General features: G+C 46.2%; 1 protein-coding gene across 2 annotated transcripts in view; it reads right to left on the bottom strand.

The window, feature by feature from the left end:
* Positions 1-20,576, bottom strand: part of LOC134995305 (uncharacterized) — a 151,110-nt gene extending 130,534 nt beyond the window's left edge. The window contains exon 1 of one of the 2 annotated variants that reach the window (XM_063951118.1): positions 20,554-20,576. The gene's annotated coding sequence lies outside the window, so the exon portion shown is untranslated. Of the gene's footprint in view, positions 1-20,330; positions 20,531-20,553 lie in introns of those variants that run through there. The other variant, XM_063951107.1, reaches the window with a different exon arrangement.
* Positions 20,577-20,792: the final 216 nt, after the last annotated feature.

Raw genomic sequence — 20,792 nt, 5'->3', positions numbered from 1 at the left:
GGAGTGGGAGTGCTGCAGGGCAGGCTGCAGATCAGTGGTGAGACACAGGCATCCCTGAGGCCACATGAGGCTCTCTGATCCTGTGTTTGCCGCTCCCAGCTCCTTGTAATGCCTGTTTAGATATGTTATGACAGATGGGCGTTTCATTAAATAAATGTATTCATTTAACTTACTACCGAGATAAAGAGTAATGTGCAGCCCTATTGAAGGTTAATTTGCCGCCACATATAGCTCCCATAGTGTATCAGCTTGCCTATCATTGTTGTAGATATGACCATACGCTGCTATATGAAAGGGGGAGTTTAGTGGTGCGCAGTGTCGGACTGGGGTATGAAGGGGCCACCGAGGGAATGCAGTGATAGGGGCCCATATTTAGGGGTGTGACCAGCCTACAAAGGGGGTGTGGCCAGCCTCCACAGAGGTTTGAAATGCACAATAGTCTTGTGCAGTGTAATGCAACATATCTACCATGTATAATACAAGTGCACAGTCTGGAACCTGATCCCTAGAGGAAGGAGTGGGCCCTTAGGCAGTGGGGCCCAGCGGTGGTTTCCCCTGAACCCCTGTGGGCCAGTCCGACCCTGGTGGTGCGTCAGGACCAGGGCTAAGCTCAGTGCCTCCAGCGCTGGCTATAAAAAACACCTCCAGTGCTGTGACTCTGCCATCGATGGCGGAGAACCATCAAATTTCCTGCATCAATGGCAAAATCATTTACCATCGGCGGCAAACCGACGATCAATGGTCATTCCCATCTCAAAATCAGGAGTCTCCCTGAAATTCGGTGAGACTGGTCAAATATATTAGTTCATACTGTTGAGAAATTGGAATCTACATTCAGGGGCTGATTCTGAGCTGCAAATGAAGTGGCTGAGATCACTCAGAAACATGACACTCCATGGCACTCAGGCTAGTTCTGTGCACTTGCATTGTTGCTGTCCAGTTGCTTCCCTGAAACGCCCATCTTCATGGAAATACAGATCTGACCAAGTTCCGTACGAGATATATAATATGAAGGGATTTGCATAAACTCGCCATTTGCATCTGTGCTAGGAGATCTGTCCCCTGAGTGCTTTAGGCTGCAAGACATAAGGTCTGATTCATAGTTGTAGGCTATTCCGATGCTCACGCAGTTGAGCGATTATCGGTGGTCTGCCCACATGTCACTGCCACAATACATACACGCACAATGATTGAATTGTGATTACGGCTGCAGTAAGTTTTAATTCGCAAGTGATTCACATGGTGCGGACATTTGTGGGAGATAATGGGGAGTGGCAGCAAAAATGTGGGCGATGTCAGCACCATTTTCAGGGCGTGTATTGGCTGCCAACTGTGATCCTAAATGCATGAAACCTATCTCCAGCGTCTCAGTTGCAGCGGCCATTCTGAGTGACCACAGACTCACTCAGGAGCTTGATGCTTGCCTGATCTGCCGCAATTCTCTGAATGTGTGCGCAGTTGCGGCCAGCTGCAAATGTTTCGGTGGGCGTTTCCATAGAGACGGCTTTAACATTAGCATATTTTCTTGTATCCACTGAGTCATCTGTGGCTCCATTAGCATACAACTATGAGCAAGCCCATAAATGCAGAATTGTACAGCGCATTGAAATATCCACTAAATGAAGCAATATTCCCATTCTCTGTGATGTATAAAACTGGAAGCGTTAAATGTAGACGGTAATAGGCCTCATAGATTACTATTTCCCATAACTATTACCTGAGAAACTATTTCAGGCTACAGTACTTGTCACAACGGGATGGCATGGGACTGAGAAACTGTTTTTGTTTCAGATCACAGAAGCCAGAATATGCCACATTCCAGGATTTCCAAATCAAATCATACAATTCCAATGTAAATGGGCAAATAAACATTTGTGATCAATTTATTGTTACATCAGAACATATACCAGCATATAGTAATGATTTTTGTGGGTCATTATATTTTGTGGGACCCTGAAATGGCATAACCTACTGGAAAAGTCATTACTTTAACCGGGATTGGTGCCGGATGATGGATTGGGGTGTGTAATTTGGATGAATTGAGGAAAGGCTCAAAGGATTATTACACTGATGAGTTTGGTGGAACACCACAAGTTACACCTAATCATTACAGTTTACTGATTTGGTTTGGTGGTTCCCCCAATATACTTGCAGGTTACCATAAGCACAATGTGCTGTCTGACAACAATATAGGGGGTCATTCCGAGTTGATCGCACGTAGCAACTTTTTGCTGCCCGTGCGATCAACTAGACGCCGCCTATGGGGGAGGGCTTTTTTGCACAGCAGGGCTGCGAACGCTTGTGCAGACATTTTATGCAGTTTCTGAGTAGCTTTCAACTTACTCACCCGCTGCGATGTCTTCAGCCTGTCTGGTCCCGGAAATGACGTCAGACACCCTGCCCTGCAAATGCCTGGACACGCCTGCGTTGGACTCACCACTCCCAGAAAACGGTGAGTTGCCGCCCCGGAACGCCTTCCTGCTGTCAATCTTCTTGCGATCGCGGCAGCGATCGCTTTCTTCGTTCTTCTTGTCGTTGCTTGCTGGGCAACGACGCACCTGCGCATTGCGACCGCTGTGCATGCGCAGAACCGAACCGTTTGCACTGCTGCGAAAAACAGCAGCGTGTGAACGGGTCGGAATGACCCCCATAGTGTTGTTTTCAGAAAGAGAGAGAGAGAGAGAGAGATAGAGGGGGTAATTCAGACCTGATCGCTTATGTGCGTTTTCTCACAGGCGATCAGATCTGAACTGTGCATGTGTATGCACCGCAATGTGCCGGCGCGTCACACAACAGCACCGGGCATCGGTGCCTAGCGAAGAGATGGTGTGAAAAAAACAATCGCACGGGCGATCGCAAAGGTGATTGACAGGAAGTGGCTGTACTCTAGAATGTAAGCTCTCACGAGCAGGGCCCTCTTCCCTCATGTGCTTATCCTTTCTTACTTTAATAATCTTCAACTGCATCAACTCCAGCAGTCTTCTGCCACCTAATACTTATTCCAGTGTCATCTGCTGATGTAACTATGTTTATTTACCCTGTACTTGCCCTATACTGTCATCAACTGTAAGTTGCTGCTTTCCTGTTTGATTATATATGTACTATGTAATTGGGCGCTGCGGAACCCTTGTGGCGCCATATAAATAAAGGATAATAATAATAATAATAATGTGGGTGTCAACTGACCGTTTTGCAGGAGTGTCCGGAAAAACGCAGGCGGGCTCAATCGCTTGGAGGGAGGGTGTCTGACGTCAGCTCCGGCCCCGATCACCAGGAATCCATCGCAGCACTGAGTAAGTCCTGGGCTGCGCAAAGTGATGTTTGTGCAGCACCACTAAAGAAGCGATCGCACAGGCTTTACTCCTCCCCCTGTAGGCGGCAACTATCTGATCACAGGGCTGCAAAAAACGCACCCTAGCGATTAGGTCTGAATTACCCCCAGAGAGAGCACACACATGACGTAAGGGAATCCTGCGGAGCTTTATGCACTCTGAACCCCAGATAAGTACACTTTGGGGTAAGTTATAAAGTTTATTTAATTTCTCCTGACTTTCCAGTTTGGGATGGTTACAGGTGTATATTTAGCTGTATTATGTGCTACAGTTCTCATGACATAAGTAGCATTCAACTTGCCTAGTCTCACCCATGTTGTACTTGGCATGGCTACAATGCACGTGTCATGTGTGTAAGTCTCTTCTTGCTACAGTATATATCCCACTGTTTCTGGTCATGACTATACTGTTTACTCTCAAACCTAAAAGATGTGTTGTTTTGGAGGTGTTAATCCTACCCTTAGGTAGATTATCCTGCAGATAGCCCTAGTTATAGTGGCCTAATGCCATCTCTCTTAGTAAGGAGGAAGATTGCATAGACCCACAGTAGTAGCTCCAACGCAAGGCAGTCGGTCTCGCCGTGGTAGCCTAAGGGCCTGGGTAAACCGCTGCTTTTTTTCAAAAATTTTTGGTACAGATAAAAAACCCAAATAGGCCAACGACTGATTAGTGTAAAAAATTATGGAAGCAAAAAATAATATTAGTGTGAAAAAAAAAAAAAAACATTAATTTTACCTAGGTAAGTAAGTGAATGTACTCCCTGTTGGTTCACAGATCATCAGCAGAGATAAAGGGCCTAATCCAGACATGATCGCTAGCAAGTGATTTTTGCACTGCTGCGATCAGATAGTCACCGCCTACAGGGGGAGTGTATTTTCGCTGTGCAAGTGTGGGAATGCATGTGTAGCCGAGATGTACAAGCAGAATTTGTGCAGTCTCTGCGCAGCCCAGGACTTACTCAGCCGCTGCGATCACATCAGCCTGTCCGGGACCGGAATTGATGTCAGGAACCCTCCCTGCAAAAGCATGGACACGCCTGCATTTTTCCAGACACTCCCTGAAAACGGTCAGTTGACACCCACAAACGCCTTCTTCCTGTCAGTCTCCTTGCGATCGCCCGTGCGAACGGATCCGTTGCACAAACCCATCACTGAGCGGTGATCCGCTTTGCACCCGTGTGACGTGCCTGCGCATTGCGGTGCATCTCACTTCGACTTTTTTTAAAGTCGAATTGAGATGGTCAAAAAGGGGGCCAAAACTGTTTGACACAAGCACGCGGATCGGCAGCTATTCCTCCGATCTACGTGCTTTTCGACAAGTCGAATTCCTCGACTTGTCGAATAATTTGGTGTTAGAGTGAATAGGTCGGAACCCCTTCCGACCTAAAAAAGTCGAAAACTGCCGTCTTTTCTCGACAGACGGCAGCTTTCGACTTCAATTGAATATACCCCTATGAGATCAGAGAGACTACAAGGCTAATTTCTACGTTTCTACTTATGGGGCCACGGAAAAACTAGCCATGTTGTTGGTTGCACATCACTGCCCAGCCGCTAACTGAATTGCTCCTATAGGGTAATAACAGCACCCATAGTGTTTTTTTGCATTCAAAGGGAAATCAAGTGGTTCTTATCTGCTGTCATAGTCTATGGGGGTAATTCAGAGTTGATCGCAGCAGCAAATTTGTTAGCAGTTGGGCAAAACCATGGCCCTCATTCCGAGTTGATCGCTCGCTAGCTACTTTTAGCAGCTGTGCAAACGCATAGTCGCCGCCCACTGGGGAGTGTATTTTCGCTTTGCAAGAGTGCGAACGCCTGTGCAGCCAAGTGGTACAAAAACATTTTGTGCAAAACAAGACCAGCCCTGTAGTTACTTATTCTGTGCGATGATTGCTGTGACGAATGACACGGTAATGACGTCAGATACCCGCCCTGCAAACGCCAGGACACGCCTGCGTTTTTCCAAACACTCCCAGAAAATGGTCAGTTGACACCCATAAACTCCCACTTCCTGTCAATCTCCTTGCGATCGACTGTGCGAATGGAATCGTCGCTAGAAGCAGTGCAAAAAAACGATGCTCTTTGTAACCGTACGCCGCGCGTGTGCATTGCGGCCCATATGCATGCGTAGTATTGCCATTTTTTTTAAAATGATCGCTACGCAGCGAACAACGGCAGCTAGCAATCAACTCGGAATGAGGGCCCATGTGCACTGCAGGGGGGGCAGATATAACATGTGCAGAGAGAGTTAGATTTGGGTGGCGCAGAACCGAATCGTTCGCACTGCTGTGACAACCAGCAGCCTGCGAATGGGTCGGAATGACCCCCACGGTTTTGCCCAACTGCTAACAAATTTGCTGCTGTGATCAACTCCGAATTACCACCTATGTTTCTATGTCTATTTAGTTACTATTGGTGATCAAGTTGCAGATAATAAAGTAGTAATTTGATTTTCATCATATTACAATCATTGGCTCTCCAGGTACGTTGCTGACTCGTGTTGAAGCAATCTGTGGCTTTCCAGTTGCGGAACTACAAGTCTCATCCACAGACCCCTCCAGCCCTGGGTCAGATGAAATGCACAGTTTACTTCAGCAATATGACAACTACATACCTCCCAACTGTCCCTATTTTCGCTGGACAGTGTTCTGTGGTGGTGGTGGTGGGGGGGGGGGGGGGGGCGCGCAGTTAGGATGCGTCTGTCAGTCACTGCTCTGCTTAGCAGAGCAGCGGTGAATGGACACTGTGCGCATGCCCCCTTAGTGATGGAACACAGGGGCGTGGCTCGCAATCGCGGCAGTGCGCACGGGAGTCGCGCTCTGCTGTTTTCAAATGTTGGGAGGTATGTAACTATGGCCCTCATTCTGAGTTGATCGCTCGCTAGGTGCTTTTAGCAGCATTGCACACGCTAGGCCGCTGCCCTCTGGGAGTGTATCTTAGCTTAGCAGAAGTGCGAACGAAAGATTAGCAGAATTGCTGTAAAATCTTTTCCTGCAGTTTCAGAGTAGCTCCAGACCTACTCCTAGATTGCGATCACTGCAGACTGTTTGGTTACTGATTTAACGTCACATACACGCCCTGCGTTCGGCCAGCCACTCCCCCGTTTCCCCAGGCATGCCTGCGTTTTTTAGCACACTCTCGGAAAACGGTCAGTTATCTCCCAGAAACACTCCATTCCTGTCAATCATTCACCGATCAGCAGAGCGACTGAAAAGCGTCGCTCGGCCCTGTGTAAAACTGCATCGTTTATTGTGAAAGTACTTCGCGCGTGCGCACTGCGGCCCATGCGCAGAATGCCGATTTTAGCCTGATCGCTGTGCTGCGAAAATCTGCAGCGAGTGAACAACTTGGAATGACCACCTATGTTAAGCCAAGTACACACTAGGTGATTAATCGGATGATATATTTTTCCGACGCGGATCAGAATGATGTCAGCCACATTGCTCAGTGTGTGCTTGCGATCATGTGCTTCCCGGGTCATCCTGTCGGGCGTGCTGCATGCAAAATGGGATGACCCAGGGAACAATGGCATACATTTTAAATGTGGCTACATCCACTGCATCGTTCGGTGTGTATGTATGGAGCAATGTATTATGCTGACGCTAGGTACACACATTGGGGTCTATCTACTAAGCCTTGGATGGAGATAAAGTGGATGGAGATAAAGTACCAGCCAATCAGCTCCTACATGTCATTTTTCAAACACAGCCTGTGACATGGCTCCGTCCACTTTATCTCCACCCAAGGCTTAATAAATAGACCCCATTGTTTGGTGTGTACCCAGCATTAGAAGTAAAAAGCACAGTATCAGCAACTACTAAGGGGATAACTGTATTAAATGGGTCAGCAAGTTCCTATTAAGATTAGAATTCAGACTGTCATGAGGAAATAAGCACAAATAAATGTTACAGTAATTTAATTACCTTTGAATTAAACAATTACAGCTTGGGAGCAAAATGTCTACACATCTTCCCTACCTTAGGGTGTGCAGCACCAAGGCACACCAACTCTGTAGCCCTCTGCATTGCCCGGTCCTTCTAGACTGGATGCTCCCACGAGCAGGGGCCTCTATAGCCTGTGTCTCACTTAAGAACCTTCTTTTTCAAATTCTTATGTTTTGCTGATTTTTGGTACGATTGTCTATAATCTATTTGTTCGACACTGTAGTGTTTTCTGGGGCCTTATAGATATCCAGTTATGATGATGAACAAAAACCTGCCTGCAGCACCTTTTATTTGTAATTGTGCCCAGGTGATGGTGACTGCAGAATGCATTGAGTAGAAGGGACGATAAGTTGGAGCTTATGATAATGAGCGGTGGTGTGCACACAAACATCCTGTGATGTTCAGTTGTGCACATATCAACAGCCCTAATTTCCCAATGTACTTATGGGGCCACGGAAAAACTAGCCATGTTGTTGGTTGCACATCACTGCCCAGCCGCTAACTGAATTGCTCCTATAGGGTAATAACAGCGCCCATAGTGTTTTTTGCATTCAAAGGGAAATCAAGTGAGTTCACTGCCGTCATATCACTAGGAAAACCCACAGCATATGGTCATGTCGGACAGTGCAGACAAGGGACCATCCCTTACTGTAACCTTAGACATTATATTTATGTTTCTTAGACTATATTCTGAGATCAACTGGGCTAAGGTGTCTATGTACTAAACCTTAGAGAGACATAATGCTACAAGCCGCGGCTCACAGCTCACAGCGTCCGGATTTCGCTAGGCGACCAGGATGCTCCTGAAATTCCGCTCCCCGGTCGGGGTTGCTAGGGAGCAGAGGTGCTGGGGAACTTCTGCCCGGAGGCGTCAATGGATGCCTGGTTACAGTGACGCCGGACACTCACAGAAAAGTGTGCAGATGTGCTGTGGGACAGCTGTAGAGAGTTCTTAATTACAGGGAGGCTTGGCTGTGTAACATCTCTGATTGGTCCTTGCTCTCTTTATACTTTTGGCCTGCCTTTTACTCCTTGCTGGTCACAGTTCCTAGCTGCAGCGGGAGCCCTTGTCTCTAGATGCTACTTCTTGCCTGTGGATACCGTGCCTGGTTACCTACTAAGTCCAATGCAGATTTTCCAGATTTTCCCCCCGGCACCTTCAATGTTCGTTTCACATTATACTGTACCTACACATCACTCCCCCTCTCAGTACCTTCAATATCCAGCCAACATTATACCCACACATCACCCCCTTTTCAGCACCTTCAATGCCCATCCTGCATTATACCCGCTCATCACTCCCCCCTTAGCACTTTCAATGTCCATTCCACATTATACCTACACATCACCCCTCCTCTCAGCACCATCCAATATCCTTCAATTTCCACACCCCCTAGCAGCGCCAGTAAACATACGTGCTTCATTTTGGTCAGGTCTCCCAGTCTTGCAGCCAGCACTTCTTACTTGATGGAGGCTTTCCCTCCCATGCAGTGGCTTGCAGCCTGATTGCACATGCGTAGTTGCACCCACTGAGAGACGGAGGAGCTTAGAGAGGCGGAGTTGCCTGGCTGCACAGTGATAGCGGCCAGGGGGCAACCGCCATTCATCCTGCCTCCCGCAGCCAGCCACATACTGTAAATGTTGAGTGCGGTTGTAGGCGGCACTGTAGCACTACAAGTATACCTGCCAGGGTGACAGAGGCCGTCCTGCCCTCCGGCCTAGCCAGCCACTGGTGACACCAGTTCCCTTACTTTGCAAGGTGCATGTTCTGAATGGGCAATGCCTAATGATAATTTCAGTGCTGAATGGGCTGTGCGACCACCACTAAGCAATGTTGCTGCAATACCTTAGGAGGCAACTGAAATTGCAATCTACTTTTGTCTATGAACTTTGGCCAAAATTAGAATTATTAGTAATGTTTTTTTCTGGTTCCCCCTGGAGCATCTAGAAAGACAATACCTCCAGTTTTACTTGTTGCTATAGAACCAATCTTGTTATATGCAACTTTTTATGATCTGACACCAGCCTGGGCTCATTTTCTGTCACAGATCTCTGCAACTATGTAACATTATAGCGTGTTTCACATAACATATCATTACAGTGGCGTATCTTCATCCCAATCGGCCGGAGACAAGATACATGTTGTTGCCCCCCTCTCCTATGCTGACTCTTCGACTTCGTAAAATGAACAACATAACCATGACATTTCTATGAAAATTAGTTGCATCACGTAACTCAGAACACCTCGTTCAGTTTTAGACAATATCCCGCTAACCTGTTACCACGTTCGCTCAAGGTACTGAGAGCATTTTTGTGACCAACAAACAATACTAAGAGCATATTAGTGACCACCATACAATACTAAGAGCATATTAGTGACCACTGTACAATACTAAGAGCATATTAGTGACCACCATACAAAACTAAGAGCATATTAGTGACCACTATACAATACTAAGAGCATTTTAGTGACCGCTATACAATACTAAGAGCATATTAGTGACCACTATACAATACTGAGAGCATTTTAGTGACCGCTATAAAATACTAAGAGCATTTTAGTGAACTCCATATAATACTAAGAGTATTTTAGTGACTGCTATACAATGCTAAGAGCATTTTATTGACAACTATACAATACTAAGAGCATTTTAGTCAACTCCATACAATACTAAGAGTATTTTTGTGACTGCCAGACAATAAGGAGAGCACTATTGTGACCGCCAGGCAATACAATGAGCATTATTGTGACTGCCAGACAATACGGAGAACATTATTATAATCACAAGACAATACAGATAACATTTTTGTGACCGTCCTACAAGATCATTTCATTAAATAACCTTTTTCAAAAAAATCACTCGTTTTTTTCAGCAACAACCACATTCAACATAATTAGTTACTTAATAAATCATTAACACCCTCACACCCACCAATAATTAACTCCCACATCAATAATTACATTTATATTCATTAAGTAGCTCAATATCAAAAGAACCACTTCTTAACCCAAGTAAAAACATTAAATCAACCATACGCCAATTAACCCCTTCACTCTATATAAACGACATAAGTTATACTGTACTTCTAAGTTATAAGTAGAACTTATACCTATAACTTATACTCTTATACTTATTAAATGTATATGTCGCCCCCCCCCCCCCTCCTCCTCCTCAACGCACCCAGCTCCACTTACACTTATCTGTTGCTGATCTTTATTGTGGTATTGCCATCTACTGCAACAGGATTCAGTCTTGTAAGGTAGAGGAACCATTGGGGATGAGTTTGGGAGCCTTTGCCGATGCAGTGACTGACATCCCCCTTGAACATATGGGAGGTGCCTCCTCCATTACAATACCCCAAGTAGCCAGGGGCAGGTGAAGTGAATGAGAAGCAGACAGGCGAGGGACAGGTCAGTGCAGCACTGATCCGCCCAGCTGATTGCCCTCTGATCCACTGCAGCAGCCAGCAAAGAAGGGTAGGAGAGAGCAGGGTCCGGGCACACAGGCAGCACTGGCTGCATCACACAGCACCTGACGTGTCAGCAAGGGCGGATTTAGGGGTCAGGCCGCCCCTAGGCACATTATTGCCCGCCACCACCTCCAGTCATGTCATTGCCCCTTCATTTCGGGTGCCAGTCCGGATGCCTCGAGACCACATAAGCAGCCCCAGCCTAACTCTGCTACCAACTCCTGGACCATAATTTGCTGTCCATTGTCCCACCCCCGTCATTTGGTAAATAAATGATAAAAAAATAAGTAGAAAAGACGAAAAAAAGAATCACCTGGCCCTTATCAGCCTGATGTGCCGCCTCCAGCAAGTGCTGCGCCTAGACACGTGCCTTACGTGCCTAGTGGGAAATCCGCCACTGCGTATCAGTCATGTGACTGTCAGTACTGACTGCAGCCAGCGGCCAGCATGCCTTGCCCTGGAGCTACAGAATTGCAGAGAGGACAGTGCGGGCATAGCGGCAGCTGAGGGCACTTGTTGCTAGGGGATAGTAGAAGCTGGGACAATGGAGGAGAGGTGCCCCCTTCAGGAATGGGGCCCGGCAGCGACTACCTCCATTGTTTCTGACAGTTCCGCCACTGTGTCTTTACTAAGACTAGGAGGCATATTTATTATGAAAATATTGTGAAATGAGAAACTTTCGTTGTCAATTCTCATTCTTCCATTTCACAGTTTTTTCAAAATTCATCATGCCCCCTTTGTAATATTATCACTTCTGAAAAACTGCTGATTTTGTGGAGACAGCTTTTTGGAAAGTGATATACAGTAGTTCCCCTGTGCAGCACAGTGTTTATTATGTTCTGTCCTCTTCTTTGCGCATTTTCAGTCCCTGAACAATGAAGTGAGCGTACAGCTGGAGCCGCCATTGAAAGAGACCGGATAATGCCCACCCCTCCTCCCTTGCTGCCGCTGCTACCCTTCTGCTGCTGCCCGGCAACAAGATGGCGAACAGTTTCACTAGCAAATTCTGAAAAGAGTGCATTTTCCGAATTTGATGAATTCCACAATTTCTACAAGCCCATAAGTGTGGAAATTATTGTGGCAAGGCTGTAACAAGGAGATATGAGTGATACATCCTTCGTTACAGCCTTGATGAATGAAGCTGTAACTACAAAATTATAAAAATGCATGAAATAATTATAAAAAATGGCATGTTAAGGGATCATAAATATGACCCTAGAAGTGTTACTTCTGTCAGTGCAAGTGCAGTGTGATCATTGATCCCCACTGGTATATATCATACTGTGCCTTCAGATCAGTGCAGTTTTAAGCGGGATACGGTCGTTAGGTCGACAGTCATTAGGTCAACCACTGAAGGTCGACATGGTCAATATGTCAACATGTACTAGGTCGACAGGTCAAAAGGTCGACATGAGTCTTAAAAAATAATAATCATTTTTTGGATTTTTTCATACTTAACAATCCACATGGACTACGATTGGATCGGTAACCTTGCCCAAAGCATGGCGAGCGAAGCGAGCCATGCGAGGGGACACGGTGCACTAATTGGGGTTCCCTGTCACTTTACGAAGAAAACGACACCAAAAAAAAAAGTCAAAAATCCATGTTGACCTTTTGACCTGTCAACCTAGTACATGTCGACCTATTGACCATGTCAACCTATTGTCCCTGTCGACCTAATGCAAGTCGACCTTCCACGGTCGACCTAAGTTGTGCCTACCCAATGACCCATACCCATTTTAGGCACTGGGAGACGTCCTGAGCGAACTTGCTTAAACAAAAATTTGGACGAAGTTTGTGGTGTAATTTTTATTGCTAAAAAGTTGTGCAATAAAAAGTTTTTTTTTTTACAAATCTGAAAGTCTGTTACAAGCACAACAAATATTACAATTACTATGGCTCACTCTTCACATTACGTTGCCTCTAAGATGTTTTAGTGTTTATAAACTATTGAAAACATTGTTTGATACTACGGGGGAGATGTGCTAACTAAGCCTTGGAGAGTGACAAAGTAGAGAGAGATACAGTTCCAGCCAATCAGCTCCTACCTGCCATGTTACATGCTGTGTTTAAAAAATGACACAAGCTGATTGGTTGGTAGTTTATCTCTCTCCACTTTATCACTCTCCAAGGATTATACCCGATTTCCACCACGGGTACAGTGTCTCTCTTCCGCCGGCATTTGGAGATGACATCATATTCAAGTGCCGGGAAATCCAGAGATTAGATCAAAACCGCGGCATAACATCGGACCGGTGACCTGCAGGGTGTCTGTCACGGGTGTAGTACGGTATGCCGGCGCTCGGGCTCCCAGCGACCAGCATACCGGCGCCGGGAGCCCGACCGCCGCCATACCGACAGCGTGGCGAGCTTTAAGGAGCCCCTTGCGGGCTCGCTGCGCTCGCCACGCTGCAAGCACGGTGGCGGGCTACGTGCGCCACACTATTTTATTCTCCCTCCAGGGGGATCGTGGACCCCCACGAGGTAGAATAGCTGTCGGTATGCCGGGTGTCGGGATTCCGGCGCCGGTATAATGTGCGCCTGGATCCCGACATTCGGCATACTGAAGACCACCCGTCTGTCACAGCTGTCACTGGGGAGACGGGCCTAGAGAGAATACAGCCTCCCCATATGAAGCGGAGATGGGATAAAATCTGCAGTGGTCCTGACCATACGGGGAGGCTCTAATCTCTCCATCCCGTTGACAGCCCCAATGCCTATGCTGTAAATGGGGTTACACCTTTACACTGCTTCTTAACCCAGTCCTTCCCAGGTTATTCCCATGTCACTGGACCGTTTTTGTTTTTTTGGGAGCGGTTTCCACTGAGCGTGTCTCAGGTTATGGTGGTTACAGCGGCAGAGGAAGAGGTGTATAAGTACATCTGCCCCTATATGTTTTACACTACAAAGTGTAGCATAACATAACATTACTGATAATTCACTTAATTTTTACCCAGAAATGTAAAAGCTCCGTTTCTACCTACAGCGAATTTGCTACTCTCCCTCAACAGATCATTGGGGATTGGGGACCGATTCATTTAGGCATTTATCCCAGGTTCTCAATCGCCAGCAACCAGGCCAGTATGACGCTGCAGAGTGAGGGCTCACGGACACTGCTGCTTCTGATTGGTCCTACCTCTCACATACCCCTCCTCCAGCCATTACAAAGTGGTGAAGTAAAATACTCCCCACTTTAGGTAATAACGCAGCTTTAACAAGACAGTCTAAACATAAAATAAAATGTAGACATCTTTCATATGGAATAACATTACCAGAGACTGGAGGAAGAGGAGGAAATAGCAGCTCATTATCTATAGTGACAGAGAAATATCAACCGTAACATGTATAATCAAATGTCCCTCTGTTATAAAGATAGAATCTGCTGTCAGAAAACATTACTGCACATTAAAAGATGATGTTTCATCTGAAACAATAACGGAAAAAAGTAAAAAGGCTGAAAATTTTGGTTTAATGGTACTACATAATAAAAAAACAAGCAGAAAAGACGTATTTATATACAGAAAGAACATAACCAATGAATGACACTGTTGGATCTGGTTTCTTTAACAATACACAAGGAGATGAACTTTTCAAGTGAGAAACACCAACTTATTATCTCTGGCGGGTGGTAAAGTGTCCCTTTTAGCACAAACTGACATCTCGCCGTCCTTTTACAATTAACACTGACCAGTACTGGGTGTGACTGAGTTGACCTAAGTTTTTGTCACTTTTTGGATGTTGATCTGACATTTCCAGCACCTACATCCCACCCCCTCCTAATGCCGACTAGCAGAGACTATTCCCACTTGTGGGTGTCCACGACAACATAGAGTGGGAATAGAACCTGTGGTGAGCGCAGCCACTGAGCTCACAACTGCGCTTGCCCCCCCCTCCCTTCCGCGCCGACATTCCATGGCCAGTAACCCATACCCAACCCTTCATATCAATATTCTGGGCAGGATGTACTATCACTGATCATGGATCATTGCCGGTCATCGCAACGATGCTAATCGCATATATACTAACACATGTGATTAGTATCGCAATGCGATGCCAGGGGTGCCCTGCGATCAGTAATAGTACTGAGGAGAGGGTTTGTGATGTGAGGGAGGAGGACTGTCAGCCATGCCATGCCGGAAGGAGAGCTTCCTGCTGCTGGAGCAGTTGGTCACTGTGGGCTTGCACCGGTGGCCCACATCGGGGAAGCCCTGCAGCTCAACGCCCACCGCACCCTGACCTCCTGCAGCATGGAGTACGGCGGCGCCCTGAGACCCCCGCCCATCACCCGTCATCTGCTCCTGTGTGCGGGGCAGGACCTCGCGGTACCCGGTATCACTGCCATTGCTGTAACTCGGCTCTAGGATCCGCTATGTGCCAGCAGCATGTACACACCAGCCAGCTAATGCACACACTGCCCTATGGGGGAGAAACTAGACCAATGACTGAGCACGCTGTGCCAGCACTGCCCCCAGCAGCAACAGCAGCTCCTGTCTCACACAGGTATGCCAGGGGGGGAAGGGGAGGGGGTCGGCGCGAGCAGCGCAGGGTGGCGGAGGTGGTAAGAAGCCCATCGGCTTCTCTAGGGTATCGCCATCAAAAGATGGCGAAACCCTCGCCGGCGAAAACCCGGCGGCCGGGGGTTAGTACATATGAAAGACCTCTCTCCCTGCAGCGCCTCCCCCCGCCGCCGCAGACATGTCCCACCTGCAGCCAGCTCCCTCCGCCGGCCGCAGATCTCTACTCCACCCGCAGGCACCTCTTTCCCTGTGGCGCCTCCACCCGCCACCCTCAGCCAGCTCCCGACCGCTGCCGAGCTTACCCCGCCGCCGTCCTGCTCACAACCGCCGCCATCTGCACTCCTGGCCGCTGTTGTCAGCGGCAGGACAGGACCCTGTGTACGGCCAAATCCGACAGTCGGATTTGGCCGTCCATTGAATTGGGGTTGTCGGATCCATTCCGACAACTGCATGTTGGAATGGATCCGACTCTTATTGAATATACCCCTATATGTTTACCAATTCTGTAAAATGTTTTTGGTGATGCTTATATTGTCGAAACCATATTTATAAATCTGATTTATACATTGCAACTGTACATGCAATATGCTTATGAGACAGAAGGATAACTTCTCAATAACCACACTCCTGAATACCGACAGCAGAATCTGGACGTTCAGGTTCCTAATGATAAATACTCAGGTTAGGGTTAGGCACTAAAAGGAGGGTCAGGGTTAAGCTGTGGGGGAGGATAAGGTTAGGCTATGGTGGAGGGTTAGGGTTAGGCTGTGGAAGAGAACGGTTAGGTTTAGGCTGTGGGAATGGTGAGTTAGGGTTAGTCTGTGGTAGCGGACAGTCAGAGTTATGGGGAGGGTTAGGATGAGGCTACAGGGGTGAGGGAGTTTAGGGATGGGTTGTGTGGGAAAGGTTAGGGTTTTTAGGCAGTCGGGGAGGGTTTAAGTTAGGCTGCGGAGGTGGGGGAGGGTTAGGGTTCATCTGCAGGGGTGGGGGAGGTTAGGGTTCGGCTGCAGGGGGTTAGTGTTAGGCTGTGGGGGGAAGGTTAGGGTTAGGTTGCGGGGGTGGGGTGAGGTTAGGGTTAGGCTGGGGAAGGAGAAGGTTAGGGTAAGGCTGTGTGAGGGGTGGGCTGAGGTGCAAGTATGCGGGTACGCTCGGGTACGGAGTACCCTTAAGAATTTGGCAGCGGGTACGCAGTACCACCTGCCTCACACTTTGCTATTACCACAATTATAATGTGCCACATAGAAACAAGACCTTGGTGCTTGGCAGCATGACGGCTCCTCCCATCTTGTCAGGGTTACTGGGAGAGCAACAGTAGCTGTATTTTCCTGTTATAATGGAGGCATTACTATATATTATTAAATTGGGGGCATTACTATATATTTCTATTATACTGGAAGTATTACTATATATTTCTATTATACTGGAGGCATTACTATATATTTTTAGCCTTGCCTCCAGATTCCCCCCCAAAAAAGGGTCTGTCGTGTGGCCACGCTGCTAGTGCCATTTAGCCACTCCCACTAGCAGCATGTGGCCACGCCCCCTCACAACACATTACCACGCTAATTTTTCGGCACTCAGTACCAGTAAGAAAATATTTCTACTTGCACCACTGGGGGTGGGTTAGGGATAGTGGTAGAGTTAAAATATTTACTGGTATCTATCAAGATTTTGACCGTCGGAATGTCACTGTTGTCATCCTGACCGTCGGGATTGTGCTTGCTGGGATTTCATACCCAACCCCCACATAAAGATCCAACTACAATAAATATACAGGGTAAATGTCAATTTGGTTCGCTGTAATGGTTGGTGAAAGATTAATGGCATGAAGTACTGGATTCGAAATGGAAGCAAACAAGACACCTATATTTGATTTTCAGAGAGTCAATTACATCAGGAATGATACCGAAGGACTGGCATATAGCAGAGGTAGTTCCAATATTTAAAAAGGGAATTAAAACTCATCCCGGCAACTATAGACTGGTAAGTTTGACATCTATAGTGGGGAAAAAAACTGGAAGGTTTATTTAGGTATAGTATACTAGAGTACTTAGATACCTCCAAGGTTATTAATAGGAACCAACATGGTTTTGTGAAGGACAGGTCATGTCAAAGTAACTTAATAAGCTTCTACGAGAAAGTGAGCGATAATATTGATCAGGGTAAAGCAGTGGATGTGGTCTTTTTGGACTTTGCTACGGCCTTTGACAAAGTGCCACATAAGAAACTAATTTTCAAATTGAGAGAGCTTGGGGTAGGAATCACTATTTGTACTTGGGTAAGTAATTGGCTCTACAACAGGGAAAAGCAAGTGGAGATTAATGGGATGTTCTCTGAATGGACCTCAGTGCTTAGTGGAATACCGCAGGGTTCAGTACTCGGGCCATTGCTGTTAAACATATTCATTAATGACCTAGGAGTGGGCCTAGAAAGCACTGTCAATTTTAGCAGACGATACTAAACTGTATTGAGTAATTAATTCAGACAAGGATGTTGAGTCTCTACAGAATGATTTATCCAGACTGGAGGTCTGGGCAGACAAATGGAGAATGAGGTTCAATATCGAAAAATTTAACGTTATGCACTTTGGGACTAAGAACAATCGGGCAGCCTATAAATGAAATGGGGAAAACTTAGGGATAACGGTAGTTGAAAAGGATTTGGGTGTGCTCATCGATAATAGACTTAGTAGCAGTACGTAATGTTAAAATGCAGCAACAAAAGCATGCATAAAACGGGGAATGGAGACAAGGGATGAGAGTGCAATCCTGCCACTGTATAAATCATTGGTACGGCCGCACCTGAGATATTGTGTGCAGTTCTGGGCACCACACCATAAAAAAAGATGTCTTGGAACTCGAAAGGATCCAGAGGTGAGCCACCAGACTGGTTAAGGGGTTAGAGGCAGTGAATTGTGAGGAAAGACTTACAAGGTTAGATATGTTCACACTGGAAAAGAAGCGGCTGAGAGGGGACATTATTAATATTTATAAATACATTAAGGGACAATATAAGGACTAAGGACTATATAAATTTCTAACTGATAGAAATAGTCAAGGTTACAGCATCTAAATTATATAGTACAGGTTGAACTCGATGGACATTTTGTCTTTTTTCAGCCTCACCAACTATGTAACTATGCAACTATGTAAGACATCGCCCTTATTATTAGGGTCATGCCACTACGTAAAATAATCTTCATCAATAAAGTTTGCCCACAGGAATTTTATAGGGTGTGCCATGGATGGAATAAGGCAGCAATCCAGAAGTACACCTCGCGCCCTACTTCCTGATTCTGAGAGATGGACGCAATATCGATGTTGTATGCAGTTTAGCGTTTTTGTTTGCCAGTGCACACGCATCTAACTTGCACTGTGCACGTGCTGCAATGGTGATGTGATGGTGGTTGCAGGAGGATTTATTTGTAAAGTAAATTAGGGGCCATTTGTGGGAGGTAACGGGAGTGGTGAGCAGGGATGTCACAACTGTGTCAGGGGTGTGTCACATCTTGCGACTTTGACCCCGTACGTAGTTACAATGGCTCCGGCGTCTTACTGCCAGTGGACATGCTGCGTTACCATAGGGTTACTCACAAGGTTGGTGCTTGGCCGCTGTGCGTATGATGGTTGCATCTTTGCACGCAATTGGTGGTTCAGAGATGCCACCAATGTGCGTTGTAATACAAATCCTGGAGGTTGCGACATTTGCATATTTTGCAGCTGTGGTGGCATTTGCATCCATCTCTAAATCAGGACTTTTATCCCTGAGACTCTCACCGATATATAGACACACAATACCAATATATAAGTGGGTTTGGTTTTCATTGGGTGACAGCTCTTACACTCATGAAATATGAGTCTCCATTACTTGATCTTAAGGTTTGTATTACTTTTCGGCTATAGCCAATACCTTCTAGCCCAATGTAGACTTACCCTGTGTATTCTGCGGACGTTTATTTATAGAACGCAAACATTTGCTCTTGCTGGCCACTGTAAATGAATCACATAAACTAATGACGTACAGTATTTGTGTTCGGTTTCTTGGGGCAACTGACCAGTGCTATGAAACAGCAAATCCAGCACCACGGAACAATTAGTGTTTTATATTATCTCTTACATCGTAAACGTGTCACTGTAAACTTCCAACAAGGATCTCTGAGCTCCCCACAGTCTTCCTATTTGTTACATTATGGCACCTGACAATTAACACAAGCACAGAATTGTTTACATAGTGAACTACTGTATATACAATAAAGTACAGGGGGGTATTTATCAAAGAATGAGAGAGGTAAAGTGAAGAGAAATAATGCACTAACCCAGTGGTTTCCAAATTAGGTGTCGTGGCACTCTAGGTTCTCGGGGAACTTGCAGGGGTGTCCTGGGTTGGTGGTCCAGGACCGATTCAAATTATTTATGGTCAGTGTAATAGGGAAAACCAGTGCTGGTGGCTGGCAATAATAAAATATGTGGACATACATAGGTGAATCCTAACCCTCACCACATAACTCACCCTAGGGATGGCATATAAACACAATTTACTTCATTTCATATTTTTTTCTGACTTTAACAATAAGAAACTTTTGGCCTTGGAGTCACGTGAAAAACATTCTATTAATCTAGGGTCCTGTGGTGCAAAAAAGTTTGGGAACCACTTCAGTAACCAATCAGGTCCTAGCTATCATTTTTCAAACACAGTCTGTACAATGAGCTGATTGGTTAGTGCTTTATATCTCTACACTTTATATCTCTCCCATGCTTTGATAAATATCCCTCTAAGACCCTAACCCTCATGTCATTTAGACTGTATTATGTCTTGTCAACATTCCCACTGACAACAATAGTGTTATTGTTCACTCTGCAAAGCTGTGACACATTACTGGCATATACAGCTATATTTCACAAGCAGCAAACACATATATACAGCCTCACACTACACACTAGTGCATTGCTATCCTGCCTTTGTTCCTGATACAGGTGTGTCAGAAAACGACAGCAATAAGTCACAGGTAAAGCAAACATACAGGAGCACACAGAGCACAGGGGTATACAGACAGGTGAGGGGGCTTCTTACTAGTATTCTCCTTGCTGCTGGGGAGGCTCAGTCCTCCACTGGGAGTCTCCCATGGCTCTTTAGCTTGTCATCTGGATTTGAATGTGGAATGAGTGCGAGCTGCCTGAGCAGACCCAGTTTGCATGACCTCTTACTTGGACGGCAGCTGGTGACACTGGGATCACGTGAGCAGATGGGATACATTCTTCCAAACTTCCTCACCCCGACACAATGTAACTCTTACCTGCAGGGAGGGTCAGACCTGCAGCTCCTGGGCACACACGCCTCTGGCACGGTCACAGGCTGCCTTGCACTGTGTATACAGGGAGATTCTCCTGCAGGTGCTGGTTTAAAATGAATTATTATTATTATTATTATTATTATTATTATTATTATGATTATGATTATTTATTTATTTTTGCTGTATGACAGAAGCTGCAGCAGGTGAGAGCAATAGGAGCAAATGACTTCATACACCTACAG

Source organism: Pseudophryne corroboree, chromosome 1 (assembly GCF_028390025.1).
Source record: "Pseudophryne corroboree isolate aPseCor3 chromosome 1, aPseCor3.hap2, whole genome shotgun sequence".
Lineage (NCBI taxonomy): Eukaryota > Metazoa > Chordata > Amphibia > Anura > Myobatrachidae > Pseudophryne > Pseudophryne corroboree.
This window is presented reverse-complemented; position numbering and strand designations above follow the sequence as displayed.